Genomic DNA, 18,963 nt, shown 5'->3' with positions numbered 1-18,963 from the left:
AGTAACTACGCTCGCCGATTACACTCAGTTGGCTGTGAGTTCTGCAAGATCCGTGTACTATTTTATATTTTACAAGACAAACCCTAATTCTAGGGCTATATTTCATTTTTGACAAATGGATCTGTGCTGACGTTTGTAAAAACGGCGATGTTACATTAGTCTTTACTAATGTAAAATTGTAAGTACCAGCCGTCGTTATCGTATTTCTGTAATGCAAGAGTTCTCTAATTTGTGTTGAAATTTATTCTTGGCTTAAGTTTAATACTTTTCTAATGTAAGGTATGATGTTCATTGTCCTTAGGCCGGTATTACACCATCAAATTTCTTTGTCCAGTATCTTTGTCCAATATCTTTGTCAAAGATATTTGATAGTGTAATAGGGACCTCGTCAAATGTCATCCAATATTTGATCAAATCTAGGGCCTCGCTGTATATTTAATCAAAGAAATCGCTTGTCTTCTGTTCACTGCAATGTGACTAGATACCACGTGCAGCGCTAGCATCGCTGCAGCGTTCTGTCGTCTGTAGTGTTTTTATAACCATTGCCGGTAAATACAATTGGTGTGTGCCAACAACTACAAAATTAATAGATATGTCTGAAGCTGATGAGGCGCTTTACAATGTGAGGCACCCTGAATACAAAAATAGATTAAGAAGATTGGAGACCAGACCTGACCCGGCCTAACCTAACATAACATAACCCTCTCCTGTAGCAAGGAATCGGAGTGTTACAGTGAGCCTGTCTTCTGAAGATGTAGCAGTTCTTAAGTGAATATTGTGTTTTGTGATATGAGGATACACTTCATTGAGCACATACAGAGATGTATGCTCATCCATTCTTAAGTAATTGATGTACGACTTGACGTCTTCCACTGTAAGCTCACGTAACAGGTTTTGTTGAATGCTTTTATTGTGTCGTCTTAAAACCCACTGCTTCACCCAGATTAGATTAGTTTTGCGTTCCATAGATCCGTGCTGAGGAGATCCTTGTGCATGTGGAACATGTCGATTTTTTTTTAAGCTGAAATAACAATACTAATAGTATGGTACTAATAGTATGGATAAGTACAATACATAATTTGTTTCTATTAAAAATTTTGCCAATGGAGTAGGAGTTGTCCACTAGTAAGTCTTTGAGGCTCCTTTTAAACTGATCTTTATTTCTAAATAAATTTTTTGTTTTTCTGGCAAACTATTGAAGATGATTGTTCCTGTGTAGTGGACCTCTTTTTGAACTAAAGTAAGTGCTTTTAAGTCCTTGTGCAGATCATTTTTGTTCCTGGTATTGTATATATGAACTGAGTTGTTTGCTGGAAAAAGAGATATATTATTTAGGACAAATTTCATTAAGGAGTAAATATACTGAGAGGCAGTAGTTAGTATACCCAGTTCTTTGAAGAGGTTTCTGCAGGACGTCCGTGAATTTGCTCCACAAATAATACGTATTACACGCTTTTGGACTATGCCTACTTTCATCCCATAATGTCATATGGGATAATATTTTGGGGTAAGTCTTGATGTCAAACAAAAGTTTCAAAGTATGCAAGCTTTTTCATTTTATGTTGCCTATGTCTGCTAACACTTGAATTGCAAATACAGATTTGTTAAGGCGTTTCTGCAGTTCTGTGGTGTGCTCATCCCAACTGAGTTTATTATCAAGTTGTAATCCCAGAAATTTAAGACTGTCAACCTCGTATGTATGGTTCCTTTCCCCCCCCCCCCACTTCTTTTCCGAATGTGCACACAGTGCAATTGCGGTACGTGCAACTGATGCGGTTAGTAACAAGTTGTTGTCAGCCATCTTGAACTTTGACGAATAATTTGATGACAGTGTAATACCCCTTCTAGCACTACGTCAAAGATCTTTGTCAAATATATTTGACGGAATATTTGATCACATCTCTGATCAAATCTTTGGCAAAGAAATTTGATGCTGTAATACCGGCCTTAGACTACCTTCTGAAGAAGACAAATTTATATTTGTCAAAACCTAGGTAAAGAATTTCTTTATCTATTGCAACTGGTCGGCTGTTTATAATTTTATAATGCTTCACGTCATTGGGCCACAACTGTTCACAACTGAACATTTATGGGACATAAGTGAGAGGTCAGTTCGTGCACAAAATCCTGCACTGGTAGCACTTTTGCAATTATGGACGGCTACAGAGGTAGCACGGCTCAATATTTCTGCACGGGACTTCCGACGACTTCTCGATTTCATGCCGTGTCTAGTTTCTGCACTGTGCGGGACAAAAGGTGGTCTGACGAGATGTTAGGAGGTATCCCGTAACTTTTATCACCTCAATGTATATCATATACACATTTCAATTGATGTTTTACCTTGAAGTCCTAATACTTTTAGATCATTGTTCCAGATACATAAATGTTGCTTGTCTACCCAGCAATGTGACCTATACCCAGAGTTTCTAGCATTTCTTCACGTGTTTCAGCTGTTTGTTCTTAACCCATTACTGGCCATTGTCCCTTTTTTGGGATGCGTATATTTTACTTATTTCTATGTAAGCAATGGAGCTTTTAGCCTTTATTGTTGTACCTGTAGGTTCAACTAACTGCTATAATGCCTGTAAATGTAAAATAAATAACTTTTTTCTAAGTACTTCACGTCAGGAAAATTATAAACTTGACGATTTTTTGTTCTCGCACTTGGCAGCACTGTATGTCTGCTGGTAGTTTCTGGATGACAAAGAGCTGGGATTTAGTTGTCTGGGCGTGTTTCTTATGAAGATATGGATGTCCGTGTAAGATTAAGTATACTTCAGATTTTTTCAAGTAAGTCCAATATCGATATATTTTATGCATCCCAATAATGGGACAATGGCATGTTACACTATCATTTATTGTTGATGTGCCCTATTCTTGTATACACGTACTATACAGAGAAGAATTGGATTTTACGTTCTTTATATCTGTTTTTTTTTTTTATTTTATTTTTTTTATGTTCTATGTTCTATTCGAATTCTAAGATTCCAACAGGATAAAAACATGCCGCGTGGACTTACACTTGAAGAAATTCTAGCAGAACTAGCGAACCATTGAGAGAGTGACGATGAAGACGATGACGTAGAATTGGCGATTATTCCATCCGATGCAGATGTAATAACAGATGAAGAAGATATTGACAAAAATGTATTGAACAATGAGTCTGTTGTACAAGATGTAGCCGGTACTTTAGAGTTTTGGATGTTTGACAGAGAATAGTGATGTTTTACCTATCAAAGAAAACAGGATCAGTACCAAAACGCAGAGAACCACAAGGAAGCAACTTGATGGGAGGACGGGTGAGCACAGATGTACGACTAGATCCAGGAAATCATTTCATTGTGTCAAGTAAAACACAGAATAGAGTAAAACAGAAGAGATGTGCTTACTGCAAGGGGGAAAAAAAAATTGTGATAGGTGCAATGTTGGTGCACACGGCAAGTGTTTTGCTTCATTTCATACTCAATAGACATTCAATAATATTAAAACATTCTTTATTTATTGTGTGTGTCGTTTCTTAAAATATTTTGCATGGAGAATAAGGTTGTGAATTTGGATAGCGCACTTGGCCAATGTCCCAAAAATGGGACGGTCTGTAGCTTTTGTTCTAATAAACTGAAAATTTTCAAAACAATTTTTTATTCAATTAATCACTCAATTTAATGTATTTATGTATAAAAGTTTGCAAAAAATGATGTGATAGAGTTTTGGCCACTAATGGGTTAAACACTGAACTCACCCTTTGAGGAGATTTCTGGTACTTTTTGTGCACATTTTCCAGAGCCATAGGTCTTATTCTTGTGCACTCCCCAATCTGACAATTCACTACATCAGTTTCTTCGTGATTGGCATTCTTGGTGTTATCCTGCTGCTATTCACGAGCTGAAGACTGAATGCCTTTCTCTTCAACCTATTTTTGGTTATTCGACCATAGGTGATCCACACATTTCCTGTTGCAACATACAGGATATTGTAAACGAACTGTTCAGCTACCTCTTGCAAACATTCTTACTTGAGTAATTACAAACCTTTGGAACAATGACACTGATGCCATACTTTGTATCTTTAGAGAAGATAACCATTTCTGAATTCTTCTTTCCTTCTTCACTCACTGTTACTTCCGGATGTATCGTGCTGAGAATGACATTTTCATTCTTCTCTCCTTGGTAATCTACCAGGGTACCCTCTGGCTTATACAGGGTGTTACAAAAAGGTACGGCCAAACTTTCAGGAAACATTCCTCACACACAAAGAAAGAAAACATGTTATGTGGACATGCGTCTGGAAACACTTACTTTCCATGTTAGAGCTCATTTTATTACTTCTGTTCAAATCACATTAATCATGGAATGGAAACAGAACATACCAGCGTGACTTAAAACACTTTGTTACAGGAAATGTTCAAAATGTCCTCCGTTACCGAGGATACGTGCATCCACCCTCCACCACATGGAATCCTGATGCAGCCATGGAGAATGGCGTATTGTATCACAGCCGTCCACAATACGAGCACGAAGAGTCTCTACATTTGGTACCGGGGTTGCGTACACAAGAGGTTTCAAATGCCCCCATAAATGAAAGTCAAGAGGGTTGAGGTCAGGAGAGTGTGGAGGCCACGGAATCGGTCCGCCTCTACCAATCCGTCGGTCACCAAATTTGTTGTTGAGAAGCGTACGAACACTTCGACTGAAAAGTGCACGAGCTCCATCGTGCACGAACCACATTTTGTGTCATACTTGTAAAGACACATGTTCTGGGAGCACACGTAGAGTATCCCGTATGAAATCATGATAACGTGCTCCATTGAGCGTAGGTGGAAGAACATACTGACGAAACTAAAATGAGCCCTAACATGGAAATTAAGAGTTTCCCGACACATGTCCACATAACATATTTTCTTTATTTGTGTGTGAGGAATGTTTCCTGAAAGTCTGGCCATACCTTTTTGTAACACCCTGTATGTCTTATCCAAGATGATGATGGACTGTACACTGATTAGCCTGAACATTATGACCACTACGTAACAGCCGGTACGTCCACATTTGGCACGGATAACAGCAGTGAAGTTTCGTAGCACGGAAGCGACAAGGCCTCGGTAAGTCGCTGGAGGGAGTTGGCACCACGTCTGCACACACAAGTCGACTAATTCCCATAAATTACAGGGAGGGGGTGCGACGAGCTCTGACGCCACGTTCAATCACATCCTGGACGTGATCGATCACGTTCAGATCTGGCGAGTCAGGGAGCCGGCACACAACGGGAACTCACCACCGTGTTCCGCAAACTGCTCCGTCACATTCCTGGCCTTTTAGTACATTGTCTTCCTGAAAAACATCACTGTTGTCAGAAAACACGATTGTCACGAAGGTGAGCAACCAGTGTATGATACTCCTCGGCCGTCACAGTGCCTCGCACAAGCTCCACCGGATCCACAGGATGCCCACGCGAATGTTCGCCAGAGGATAATGGAGCCGCCGACAGCATATCTCTATGCCGCATTACACGTGCCGAGGGGATATTCCCCTGCAAAACGACGGATTCGCACCCTTCCGTCGGCACAGTGAAGAAGGTGTCGGGATTCGTCCGACCGTGCAATGCTCTGCCACGCATCAACATCCAGTGCTGATTTCAATCGTATTTGCCAATGTTGTGGTGTTAACATTGGCACTTGCAAGGGTCACTGTCTGCAGAGACCCACCATTTGGAGTGTTTGATGCACTGTGTGTTTACACATACTTGTAGTCTGAACAGCATTAAAGTCCGATATCAGTTCCACCACCTGTCCCGTTTTGCCAGTCTGCACAGCGTACGACATCCGACATCTGTAATAAGGGGTGACTGCCCAAACCCTCGACGTCTGGAGGTGGTTTTACTTTGTTTTCACCATGCAGTTTCTGAAATGCTTGTCCCAAGCCTCGGGGCCTGCACAATCTGCCCTCAGTCAAACTCAGGTAGATTGCGCGCCTTCCCCATTCTACATACGGACAGCATGGTCACTGATACTACATGCACTGTGTGTGTGTGTGTGTGTGTGTGTGTGTGTGTGTGTGTGTGTGTGTGTGTGTGTTCTTCAGGCAGTTGGAGGACTTTTTGGCAAATCTTGTTCATTGTTCTGCCAACAATGTCATCTTCTGTTCCAGTTTCTTTAAACACTAGAAGGATGTGAGGAAGCTCCCCACTGTTGCATTCCTGCCTTCACTAAAAAATCGTTCCACGAAGTGAAAACAATGTACTCTCCCAATAGCCCATTGTCTGGTCAGCCTTCCTCCTTAATGAGGTATGGGAGGCCATCGCAAATGTACTCTGATGCCAAGTCTGCATGCAGTTGTGCAAAACTTGAATCTACTTTTGTCACGTTTGTTTAGCATCAATTTGGTTAGCCTGTACTTTGTCTTGTGCAGAAGTAACAGTTCATTAATTCTAGTACTTTCGGAAAGGTGGTAACAGACGGTGCAATTTTTCATGAACTCGTTCTATATTTCATAACTAAGAGCAAAAGGGGAGGTGTCTAGCAGGTTCACAGAATCTGTGTCTTGTTTATTTTATAACTGATGAAATTAAGTTCCCACAAATTAAACCAAACGTCATCTGAGGATATATCTTTAGCACAAACAGCACCTCTGTGATTTACGATAGCAATTGTTGCCTCCAGTTCCTCAAATAACACAGTCTACGAGATGTTTTTTATTATTTTCTCTGTGCTTTTACAATTCATTTCTAAATCAATAAAAACATAGCTATCATAGGATTACTTTGTCTTGTATATGTCTGTCGAACTATTAAGTATGCTCTTTCCCGTGTACAGATAGAGTTACGGAGTTAAAATTTATGTCACATACTATGGTCTATGGTGTCTTAGCACTGTGTAAAATTTAAGCCTCTAGATCAATGCAATCAAACTATGCAGCTATTTACATTACACATTTCAATACTCACAAACCCACTCAGAAAAATTCACAGGATACTTCCTATTGACATATCACAAAATTTGTAAACAAACAAGATTTCATAGGACAAGGAAAAGAAAAAAATTTGAAACTGTTAATTTATAATTCTCTCTCATAGTCCTCCCCCCCCCCCCCCCCCCCCAACTTGTTGTCCACTGACATCAATCTCTATAGTCTGCACACCACAGTGAACTGCGTGGCACAGGGTACATCCCATTGTATCAGTTATTAGTTTCTTCCTCTTTGATTCGTGTATGGAACGTGAGAAGACTGATTGAATGTCTCTCTGTGTGCTGTAGTTATTCTAGTCTTGTCCTCACGATCCCTACGGGAGCGATAAGTAGGGGGTTGTAGTATATTCCAAGAGTCATCATGTAAAACCGGTTCTTGAAACTTTGTAATTAGACTTTCACATGACAGTTTCTGTCTACCTTCGAGAATCTGCCAGTTCAATTCCTTCAATGCCTCTCCAACACCGTCCCATGGCTCAAGCAAACCTGTGACCATTCATGCCACCCTTTTCTGAATATGTTTAATATCACCTTTTAGTCCTATTTGATACAGCTGGGCAATATTCTAGAACTGATCACACAATTGATTTGTAAGCAATCTCCTTCGTAGACTGACTGCACTTCCCCAGTATCAGTTGAAGTCTACCACCTGCTTTAGACACAACTGAACCTATGTGATCATTCCATTTCATATCCCTACTATGTGTTACATCCAGGTATTTGCACGAGTTGGCCAATTCCGAATGTGAGTCACTGATATTACAGTCATAGGATTCTACATTTTTTCGTTTTGTGTAGTGCACAATTTTACACTTTTGAACACTTAAAGCAAGTTGCCAATCTTTGCACTACCTTGAAATCTTATCAAGATCTGACTGATATTTATGCAGCCTCTTTCAGACAGTACTTCATTACAGATACCTGCATCACTTGCAAAAAGTCTAATGAGGTTATTATCAATACTGTCTGCACGGTTATCAATATAAAACATGAACAAGTATCGCAACACACTTCACTGGGGCACAACTGAAGTTACTTCTACATCTGACGCTGACTCTCCATCCCAGGTAACATGTTGTGGTCTCCTCACCAAAAAGTCCTCAACCCAGACACAAATGTCACTTGATGCTCCATACAATCATACTTTTGACAGTAAGTGGAGGTGTGGTACTGAGTCAAATGCTTTTGGAAATCACGAAATACTGCATCTACCGACTGCCTCGATCCAAAGCTTTCAGTATGTCACGTGAGAAAATTTCAATTCGAGTTTCATGTGATCGATGTTTTCAGAACCCGTGCGGGTTGGAATGGAGGAGGTCATACCGCTTATTATGTCTGAAATCACAATATGTCATAAGATTCTATAACAAACTGGCATAGAGGATATTGGATAGCAGTTTTGTTGAACACTTCTACTACTCTTCTTGTAAACATGTGTGACCCATACTTTTTCCAACTACTGGGCACAGCTTTTCGTCCAACGGATCTACGATAGATAATAGGCAATGTAGCTGTGTTCAATTTTAATTATTTCAGTTGTTTCTCAACATGACTGACACTAATATCTACTTCACTCACTTTCCATGGTGGGAGGATTAAATTAAAGCAATACTCCTGTGTTTTCCTTTGTAAAGGAACATTTGAAAACAGACTTAAGTATTTCTGCTTTTGCTTTGCTGCCCTCAATTTCTGTTCCTGTCTTGTCCATGAGTGACAGGACACTTTCTTTGGTGAAACTAACAGCCTTTACATATAACCAGAATTTCTTTGGATTCTGTGAAAAATCATTTGACAATATTCTGCTATAGTAGTCACTAATCGCTTCACATATTGTCCCTTGACAACCAAACGTGTTTCATTCAGCATTTCTCTATCTATAGCCCAATGCTTTGTTTTATATCTATTACGCAGTGGTCTCCTTTTCTTTAAAGGTTACAGTGACTGTATGCCATGGAAGGTCCCTCCCATTATGAGTTGTACTACTGGGTACATACACTGTGTGATCAAAAGTATCCGGACAACTGGCTGAAAATGACTTACAAGTTCGTGGCGCCCTCCATGAGGTAATGCTGCAATTCAGTATGGTGTTGGCCCACCTTTATCCCTGATGACAGCTTCTACTCTCGCAGGCATACATTCAATCAGGTGCTGGAAGGTTTCTTGGGGAATGGCAGCCCATTCTTCACAGAGTGTTGCACTGAGAAGAGGTATAAATGTCAGTTGGTGAGGCTTGGCATTAAGTTGGCATTCCAAAACATCCCAAAAGCGTTCTATAGGATTCAGATCAGGACTCTGTGCAGACCAGTCCATTACAGGGATGTTATTGTCGTGTAACTACTTTGCCACAGGCCGTGCATTATGAAGAGGTGCTCGATTGTGTTGAAAAATGTAATTATCATCCCTAAATTGCTCTTCAAGAGTGGGAAGCAAGAAGGTGCTTAAAACATCAATGCAGGCCTGTGCTGCGATAGTACCACGCAAAACAACAAGGGGGGCAAGCCCCCTGCATCAAAAACACGACCACACCATAACAACACGGCCTCCAAATTTTACTGTCGGCACTACACACGCTGGCAGATGAAGTTCCCCGGACATTCACCATATCCACAGCCTGCCAGCGGATTGCCACACTGTGTACTGTGCTTCATCACTCCACACAATGTTTTTCCACTGTTCAGTCGTCCAATGTTCACACTCCTTACACCACGTGAGGTGTCGTTTGGCATTTACCGGTGTGATATGTGGCTTACGAGCAGCCGCTCGATCGTGAAATCCAAATTTTCTCACCTCCCGCCTAACTGTCACAGTACTTGCAGTGGATCATGATGCAGTTTGGAATTCCTGTGTGATAGTCTGGTTAGATGTCTGCCTATTACACATTACTACCTTCGTCAACTGTCGGCATTCTCAGTAGGTGGCAGCACAATGCACCTAATATGAAAAACGTATGTTTTTGGGAGTTTTCGGATACTTTTGATCACATAGTGTACATCACCTGTCGATCCTACCATTGGGAACCACTCCTTGTTAGTTCATTTTCTACTTTTGCTGCTTGCAGGTATTTCTATTAGTATATCAAATGTATTCACAGTTGCGGTTATGGACAACTGTGAGCTGCACAAAACAATGACAATAACAAACCCAGATATCCCTCTTCTCGTGAACGGGTTGCCTTATCATTAAGCTATTTGATCGTGCCTTCAGCCAGACCCAAAGTTCCATATGTTGTTAACTGTGTGTCTACAACATGCACTCATACATCCATTACGTATATTCCCGTACAGGTGTATAAGTTGGGCACGCAGACAAGGCACAAAGTAATTTATTTCTTTCAATTTCCATTCACGCGTAGCTCATTAAGTTTCTCCAACGCCGTAGCAGGGGCTGGGCTGGGTAAAATCAGATATGAGCCGTATGCCAGCCAGTTCACACGCTAGGATGAACACACTAGCAATTGCAATGCAGACAAATTTATTGCTGACTGTTTTCAACAGTTTCATGCTGCCATTATATGATCTTATGTGATTGCTATAAAATTACCTTGTTACGTTACACGTGGTCAAAGCATAAACAGCATTTCCCACGTACACAGAAGGGAGTTCAAAAAAACAAAAACCGGAGTAACATTGCCATGGGCGGAGCTTGTGTAGTATGCATTTCTGCTGCTAGGCGTGTATAGCACAACTCGTTGCCAGTTCAGTGCCGCCTGTGTTGTTGACGTGGCTTGTTCTGTTCATCTGCGATGATTGTTTTTGTGAGAGGTGTTTTGTTCTTGTTTTGTGGACTGGAATACTCTCTTTCAAATTCTGAAGGTGGCAGGGGTAAAATACAGGGAACGAAAGGCTAGTTACAATTTGTACAGAAACCAGATGGCAGTTATAAGAGTCGAGGGACACGAAAGGGAAGCAGTGGTTGGGAAGGGAGTGAGACAGGGTTGTAGCCTCTCCCCAATGTTATTCAATCTGTATATTGAGCAAGCAGTGAAGGAAACAAAAGATAAATTCGGAGTAGGTATTAAAATCCAGGGAGAAGAAATAAAACTTTGAGGTTCGCCGATGACATTGTAATTCTGTCAGAGACAGCAAAGGACTTGGAAGAGCAGTTGAACGGAATGGACAGTGTCTTGAAAGGAGGATATAAGATGAACATCAACAAAATCAAAACGAGAATCATGGAATGTAGTCGAATTAAGACTGGTGATGCTGAGGGAATTAGATTAGGAAATGAGACACGAGCAAAATAACTGATGATGGTTGAAGTAGAGAGAATATAAAATGTAGACTGGCAATGGCAAGGAAAGCGTTTCTGAAGAAGAGAAATTTGTTAATGTCGAGTATAGATTTAAGTGTCAGGAAGTCGTTTCTGAAAGTATTTGTATTTAGTGTAGCCATGTATGGAAGTGAAACGTGGACGATAAATAGTTTGAACAAGAAGAGAATAGAAGCTTTCGAAATGTGGTGCTACAGAAGAATGCTGAGATTAGATGGGTAGATCACATAACTAATGAGGAGGTATTGAATAGAATTGGGGAGAAGAGAAACTTGTGGCACAACTTGACTAGAAGAAGGGATCGGTTGGTAGGACATGTTCTGAGACATTGAGGGATCACCAATTTAGTATTGGAGGGCAGCGTGGAGGGTAAAAATCGTAGAGGGAGACCAGGAGATGAATACACTAAGCAGATTCAGAAGGATGTAGGTTGCAGTAAGTACTGGTTTGATGCACAGGACAGAGTAGCATGGAGAGCTGCATCAAACCAGTCTCGGGAATGAAGACCACAACAACAACAACAACAACAACAATGGCAAGTTTAAGAAAAATACATGTAGCTGTGAAATTTTTGTTTTATACTCAGTAAAAATGCTGCTGAAACTGTTTTAATGTTGAAAACAACTTACCAAGATGACGGCACGGGAAAAAAATAAAGCGTACAAGCGGTTTGCTCAATTTAAAGATTGTGACATGTCTGACAATGTTCACTCTAGATGTCCATCAACAGTCCCAATCAACAGAAATATTGAAAAAATTCAAAAGCTTGTGCTCACAGACCACAGTCGATCAACTGTCAGAGATTAGTGTGTTATCTGGGAGCACAATGCAGTGAATTTTCACGAAAGATTTGCGAATGAAAAGCACTGGTGCCGAGTTTGTTCTCCAGGTTCTTACTGACAATAAAAAAGAACATCGAGTTAAAATGTGTCACGGTTTGAAACAGCAGTTTGACACTGATCCAGGTTTTCACTCAAAGGTGATGAGTCACTGTGCTACGGTTACGACCCAGAAGCAAAGCAACAGTTGAGCCAACGGAAGAAGTCATTGTCAACCCCATCCAAAAAAGTCATCAAGTCAGTCAAACATCAAAACAATACTGATTTGGTTTTTTGATGTCAAGGCCGTCATTCATTCTGCTCACCCAGGTCAGACCGTCAATCGAACCTTTTATTTGGAAGTTTTAAGAAGCCTGTGCAACAGCATTTGTCAAAAAAACAGATTTGTGGCAGACCAGAGACTGGTTCTTCCGCCATGACAACGCATCTGCACCCACAGCCATATCTATTAAGAGAGTTTTCAATTAAAAACTTAATGGTTCCACTGCACCAAGCACCTTACTGATCTGGCTCCGTGCGAGTTTTTCTTATTTCTGTGCATGGGGCATAAAAGAACACGAATTTGACAACTTTGAAGAATTCGTGGGGGGGATGGAGGAGTAGCTGTCACCCATTTCTAAAGATGACTGCAAAAAATGTTTTACAGTGGAAGCACCACTGGGACAAATGTATTAGCTATAATGGCAAGTATTTTGGAGGGGTTAAGGTCGTTTTGTAAACAATTTGAAAAATTACAGCTTTCAAAAAATAAACTAACCTTTTTTCTGGTACTTCCTCATACGTCTTGACAAAAATCCATTTCATGAACTACACACACTAGGCAAAACGCACAAAGATGATAAAAATACACAGTTAAAATCCTTGTATTGTCCATGCATGGAAGTTGTGCACATGATTCTCACAAGCCTGCCACACAGCTGTTGTAAGCTTGATAGAAATATTCCACACCAGCATGTGGGGATGATGAAAGGATTTTAACTGTTAGTTTTTTATTGTCTGTGTTCATTTTACCAACTGCATGTATTTTATCAACGTGATTTTTGTGCAGACATGTATGTGGGGAGTGCCTTTTACGCTGTGACTTCGTGTAATGGTACAGGGCAATTTTATTGCAAGTTCCATAAAATCGCATGACAGCAGGATAAGACTGCTGAAAACGTTCATCTCAGAGCAATGAAAATGTCCACATTGCAATCGCAGTGTGTTCATTTTCAACCATACCGATCAACCCGTAGCACAGCAGGTGTACGTTACTTCACGCTCTGTTCACGAGATAGAAGGGTGAACTCGTGCTGATGAGGTAACGCCACGACAGCGCTTCACTGATGGCGTGAGACGGCGAACTGTGCCAGGCGTAGCCAATCACGGGAAAGGAATCGGTCTCGTGAGGCATGTGGGCAGACTGAGAAGCACGAACGAGTGAAGTTCGGTTACTCTCTTCTCTCCCAGCTTTTTGACCGCTCGGACCTACCTTCCACTCCTCTCCGGCCTTGGGGCACACACCTCATATGCGAGATTTCGGGCTTCATTTTTGTGTCCCTTACAAACAGGCAATAAATACTGCCACGGTTGTTTCAATAGTAGATTTTCCATTCTCTGTCAATTATTTGTGTCAGTATTTTGCAACCATGATTTATTAAGCTACGATTCGATAACATTCACACCCGTCACCACCTGCCTCCTTTGGAATTGGAATTATTACACTCTTCTTTAAGTCTGAGGGTGTTTTGCCTGTCTTGTACATCTTGCACACCTGATGGAAGAGTTTTGTCATGACTGGCTCTCCCAAGGCCGTCAGTAGTACTGACAGAGTACACGAATCGATACGTACGTGCTACACGTCGGAAGCCTATGTCCTGCTTAAGGTTGCAACCCACGGTCGCAAAAGACAGTGGTTAGTGGTAGCAGAGGTCAATGGTTGGAAAGGAAACGAGACAGATTCATTTGAAACATTTATTGCACATAATGACAACATGTGGCATACGACAAGAATGCAGCTCTAATGGTACAACAATTGCTCCAAGTTTGCACCATCAGATGTTACTCATGCCTGACATAGACGGAGCACTGAATGTTGGACACGCTCGAACACATTGGGAGTTTCTTTGATTGTAACAGCCGTGCAGACAATTCGTGCTACGAGATTCGTTTCAGACACCACAGGATTGCGATATGTGGTAGATTTTATAGCTCCCAAATAAATCGAGACTCAATAAATCCAGTGAATGGTTAATCACCCCCAATCTGTCGACACGGGAATGACCAGTTCAATCGCCTACAGACAGACAGTCCAAAATGAGCCGTGTACCCCATCGCATTAGAACCATATACTACACCACACATTTGCTGGAACATCTTCAAGCATGCTGGGAAAGACATGTTCCAGTAAAGTCTGAAAATCCCCAGTAGTCAGGCAATATGATAAAAGGAACACCCTGACTAAGCAGCCACCGACCAGATATGCCCACACACTAACAGTGAAATGACTCCGTGCCATGTGTTGCCGCACACTGTGAGAGTTTTCTGGTGCCCATAAATGTTCACATTTTTTGACTGAATACACCATCCGTATACATAAAATGTAGAATGGCAATGGCAAGGAAAACGTTTCTGAAGAAGAGAAATTTGTTAACATTGAGTATAGATTTAAATGTCAGGAACTCGTTTCTGAAAGTATTTGTGTGGAGTGTAGCCACGTATGGAAGTGAAACATGGACAATAAATAGTTTGGACAAGAAGAGATTAGAAGCTTTCGAAATGTTGTGCTACAGAAGAATGCTGAAGATTAGATGGGTAGACCACATAACTAATGAGGAGGTATTGAATAGAATTGGGGAGAAGAGAAATTTGTGGTACAATTTGACTAGAAGAAGGTATCTGTTGGTAGGACATGTTCTGAGGCATCAAGGGATCACTAATTTAGTATTGGAAGCCGGCATGGAGGGTAAAAATCTTGTGCAACGCAGCTAGCTCTTTATTTGCACTAAGGAACTCGTTCCTGAAAGTATTTGTGTGGAGTGTAGCCACGTATGGAAGTGAAACATGGACAATAAATAGTTTGGACAAGAAGAGATTAGAAGCTTTCGAAATGTTGTGCTACAGAAGAATGCTGAAGATTAGATGGGTAGACCACATAACTAATGAGGAGGTATTGAATAGAATTGGGGAGAAGAGAAATTTGTGGTACAATTTGACTAGAAGAAGGGATCTGTTGGTAGGACATGTTCTGAGGCATCAAGGGATCACTAATTTAGTATTGGAAGCCAGCGTGGAGGGTAAAAATCTTGTGCAACGCAGCTAGCTCTTTATTTGCACTAAGGAACTCGTTTCTGAAAGTATTTGTGTGGAGTGTAGCCACGTATGGAAGTGAAACATGGACAATAAATAGTTTGGACAAGAAGAGATTAGAAGCTTTCGAAATGTTGTGCTACATAAGAATGCTGAAGATTAGATGGGTAGACCACATAACTAATGAGGAGGTATTGAATAGAATTGGGGAGAAGAGAAATTTGTGGTACAATTTGACTAGAAGAAGGGATATGTTGGTAGGACATGTTCTGAGGCATCAAGGGATCACTAATTTAGTATTGGAAGCCGGCGTGGAGGGTAAAAATCTTGTGCAACGCAGCTAGCTCTTTATTTGCACTAAGTAATGGCCACTATCGACGGGGGATCTCAAGTTAATTCCATATTTCTAGATTTCTGGATAGCTTTTGACACCGTTCCTCACAAGCGACTTCTAATCAAGCAGCGGGCCTATGGGGTATCATCTCAGTTGTGCAACTGGATTCTTGATTTCCTGTCAGGGAGGTCGCAGTTCGTAGCAATAGATGAGATGGCAAATCATTGAGTAAAACTGAAGTGATATCATGTGTTCCCTAGGGAAGCGTCTCGGGACCTCTGCTGTTCCTGATCTATATAAATGACCTGGGTGACAATCTGAGCAGTTCTCTTAGGTTGTTCGCAGATGATGCTGTAATTTATTGTCTAATAAGGTCATCCGAAGACCAGTATCAGTTGCAAAGTGATTTAGAAAAGATTGCTGTATGGTGTGGAAGGTGGCAGTTGAGGCTAAATAATGAAAAGTGTGAGGTGATCCACACGAGTTCCAAAACAAATCCGTTGGAATTCGATTACTCGATAAACAGTACAATTCTCAAGGCTGTCAATTCAACTGAGTACCTGGGTGTTAAAATTACGAACAACTTCAGTTGGAAGGACCACATAGATAATATTGTCGGGAAGGCGAGCCAAAGGTTGCGTTTCATTGGCAGGACACTTAGAAGATGCAACAAGTCCACTAAAGAGACAGCTTACACTACACTCGTTCGTCCTCTGTTAGAATATTGCTGCGGGGTGTGGGATCCTTACCAGGTGGGATTGATGGAGGACATCGAAAGGGTACAAAAATGGTCAGCTCGTTTTGTATTATCACGTAATACGGGAGAGTGTAGCAGATATGATACATGAGTTGGGATGGAAGCCATTAAAGCAAACACATTTTTCGTCGCGGCTAGATCTATTTAAGAAATTTCAGTCACCAACTTTCACTTCCGAATGTGAAAATATTTTGTTGAGCCCAACCTACATAGGTAGGAATGATCATCAAAATAAAATAAGAGAAATCAGAGCTCGAACAGAAAGGTTTAGGTGTTCGTTTTTCCCGCGCGCTGTTCGGGAGTGGAATGGTAGGGAGATAGTATGATTGTGGTTCGATGAACCCTCTGCCAAGCACTTAAATGTGAATTGCAGAGTAATCATGTAGATGTCGAGATGAATATAATAAGCAGATTGAGAAGGATGTAGGTTGCAGTAGGTACTGGGAGATGAAGCAGCTGGCACAGGATAAAGTAGCACGGAGAGCTGCATCAAACCAATCTCTGGACTGAAGACCATAATATAACACCACCACTATCCGTATTGAATGTGAGTTCATTAGTGAACAACATATAAGCTGGGAAGTGCATATCTCAGCCACTCTGTTGCAGAAACGAATGCACACATACAGGATGGTCACCGAGCAGCAATAACTGCTCCCTTTGGAGAGGAAAGGCACGTAAGGAGTCTGTTTTCAAAACAAGTTCGACATTGCTACGGGGCATTCTTAAGTTTGAGGCAACAGCACACACGATGGCAATCAACAGCATCTGTCACACCTTCTTCCCTAATAACCAAATGTGTCAATGGTGGGCTGCTGTCACAAGCCCTGCCACTTCTTAATGACCAGTACTTTCACATATTTTGATGCAGATGTGCAAAAACACTGATTTCTGTATGGGAAGCATTCTTGGTAAATGCATCTGATGGCTCGTCCATTGCACTTGGCTACTGCATACGTGTAGTGCGTGTCTGCAAGCTCACTGTTTGTATGCCATCCCCTGCTCCTCGAATACTGGCTAGCATTTGAATGAGTAAATCCTCATGACCCCCTCAAAATATTCTGATGTACAGCACTACTTAGTAGCGTACAATAATTGCAGTTGTGGGATGTTATGCAATCTTCAATATCTATGATGTGCCCCCACCTCCCTCGAAGTTTGTCGCAACATTTCTGTGACATCCTACACAGACCCTCCCTACATTCCTTCCATTTCTCCATTCTTTACTTAATACTGGTTTGCATGTGAGGTCTTGGTAATGATACAGATACTTCCCTCTTCTCCTAAAGCCCCTTTAATTTTCCTACAAATGGCATCCACATTTCCCCTGGTCATGCATATCCTATAACCTTGCATTTGTCCTGCAACCATTCCCGCCTAGCCTTCTCCACCATCTGTCTTGAAATATTTCTGAATGCCTGATCTATATCATAACCTCAGCTTTATGTTAACTTGGAAGTTGATAGTTTCATTTTCTATTATTTTCTGCTTATTTGTATCCAGAGTGCTGTTTCTGTCTGTCTTTATTTTCCCCCAGTTTGATCACACACTAGAATTTAGTACATTATGGCCGTTGTTATGTTAAATACCGAATGGTTATAATTAAACCTTCCCAATTTAACACGTTATAACACAGAAGCTAATTACCTTGTCAGTACCAAACTTGGTAGCAATAATGTCCAGAGTATGAGGAGCACGATTTCCACATGTCACAGCGTCACTGTCCAGTTCCAACTACGGCTACTAGGTGCTGTGATCAGTCTCTGTGATTCGCAGTCTTTCACACCTGACCAGCTGTGGTGCACTTGTTGACGTATCAACGTGAGCTTGGACAAAAGGAGCAGAGCATTACTGGCGAAGTTCTATTATCAATACAACAGTAATGCTACAGCTCTGCACCTCAATAATATCACTGGCTGAAAGGATTACAGAAGGGTCCTCTTTCTCCACCTGCTGTGCGGAGCATAAGTTCGAATCGACTCGCGTCGTTCCGGGAAGGGGCCGACGACCGGTTGCACCGCAGGTGGTTGATGAAATTGCTGCTGCTATGGCAGACAATGCTGCACACGATTCCCAATTGTCAGGCAGTGCACATGCTGTGTCACAGCAGTTGAATATCCTGTGGTCCATTGTACAGAACCATGCTCAAATGGTATCTGTACAAGATTCAGATCATATAGCAGTTTGCATCACAGGACCCACAACAACGTGTTGACTTCACTCTCCACTTTCTCACAAGAATTAAAGCCGACAAGGGCTGACTCTGGACCAAGCTGTGGACAGACAAAGCCGATTTTTCTCTGATGGGTGAGGTGAACACACAGAAATGTCGAGTGTGAGTATCTTCACCTCAAGTCACTTTGCATGAAGTTCCTCTGAATGGTGAATGTGTCACTGTATGGTGTAGAATCACGGTTACGTTCGTCATTGTTCCATTCTTTTTTGAACAGGTTAGAGCTCAAGGACCAAAAACGTGCAAAGTGACTGGCCAGGGTTTGCTTTGCCAGCATGTCATACC

The 18,963-nt window shown here is 41.4% G+C and overlaps 1 protein-coding gene across 6 annotated transcripts in view; it reads right to left on the bottom strand.

Moving 5' to 3' along the window:
* LOC126295305 (uncharacterized) overlaps window positions 1-18,963 on the bottom strand; it is a 36,320-nt gene that overhangs the window by 9,025 nt on the left and 8,332 nt on the right. For 2 of the 6 annotated variants that reach the window (XR_007552454.1, XR_007552455.1), the window contains one exon: window positions 3,740-3,950. The exons of 2 other annotated variants lie outside the window; for them this stretch is intronic. The gene's annotated coding sequence lies outside the window, so the exon portion shown is untranslated. Of the gene's footprint in view, window positions 1-3,739; window positions 3,951-18,963 lie in introns of those variants that run through there. 2 more of the 6 variants (XM_049987748.1, XM_049987750.1) reach the window with 1 other exon arrangement.

This window comes from Schistocerca gregaria, chromosome 11, assembly GCF_023897955.1.
Source record: "Schistocerca gregaria isolate iqSchGreg1 chromosome 11, iqSchGreg1.2, whole genome shotgun sequence".
NCBI lineage: Eukaryota > Metazoa > Arthropoda > Insecta > Orthoptera > Acrididae > Schistocerca > Schistocerca gregaria.
This window is presented reverse-complemented; position numbering and strand designations above follow the sequence as displayed.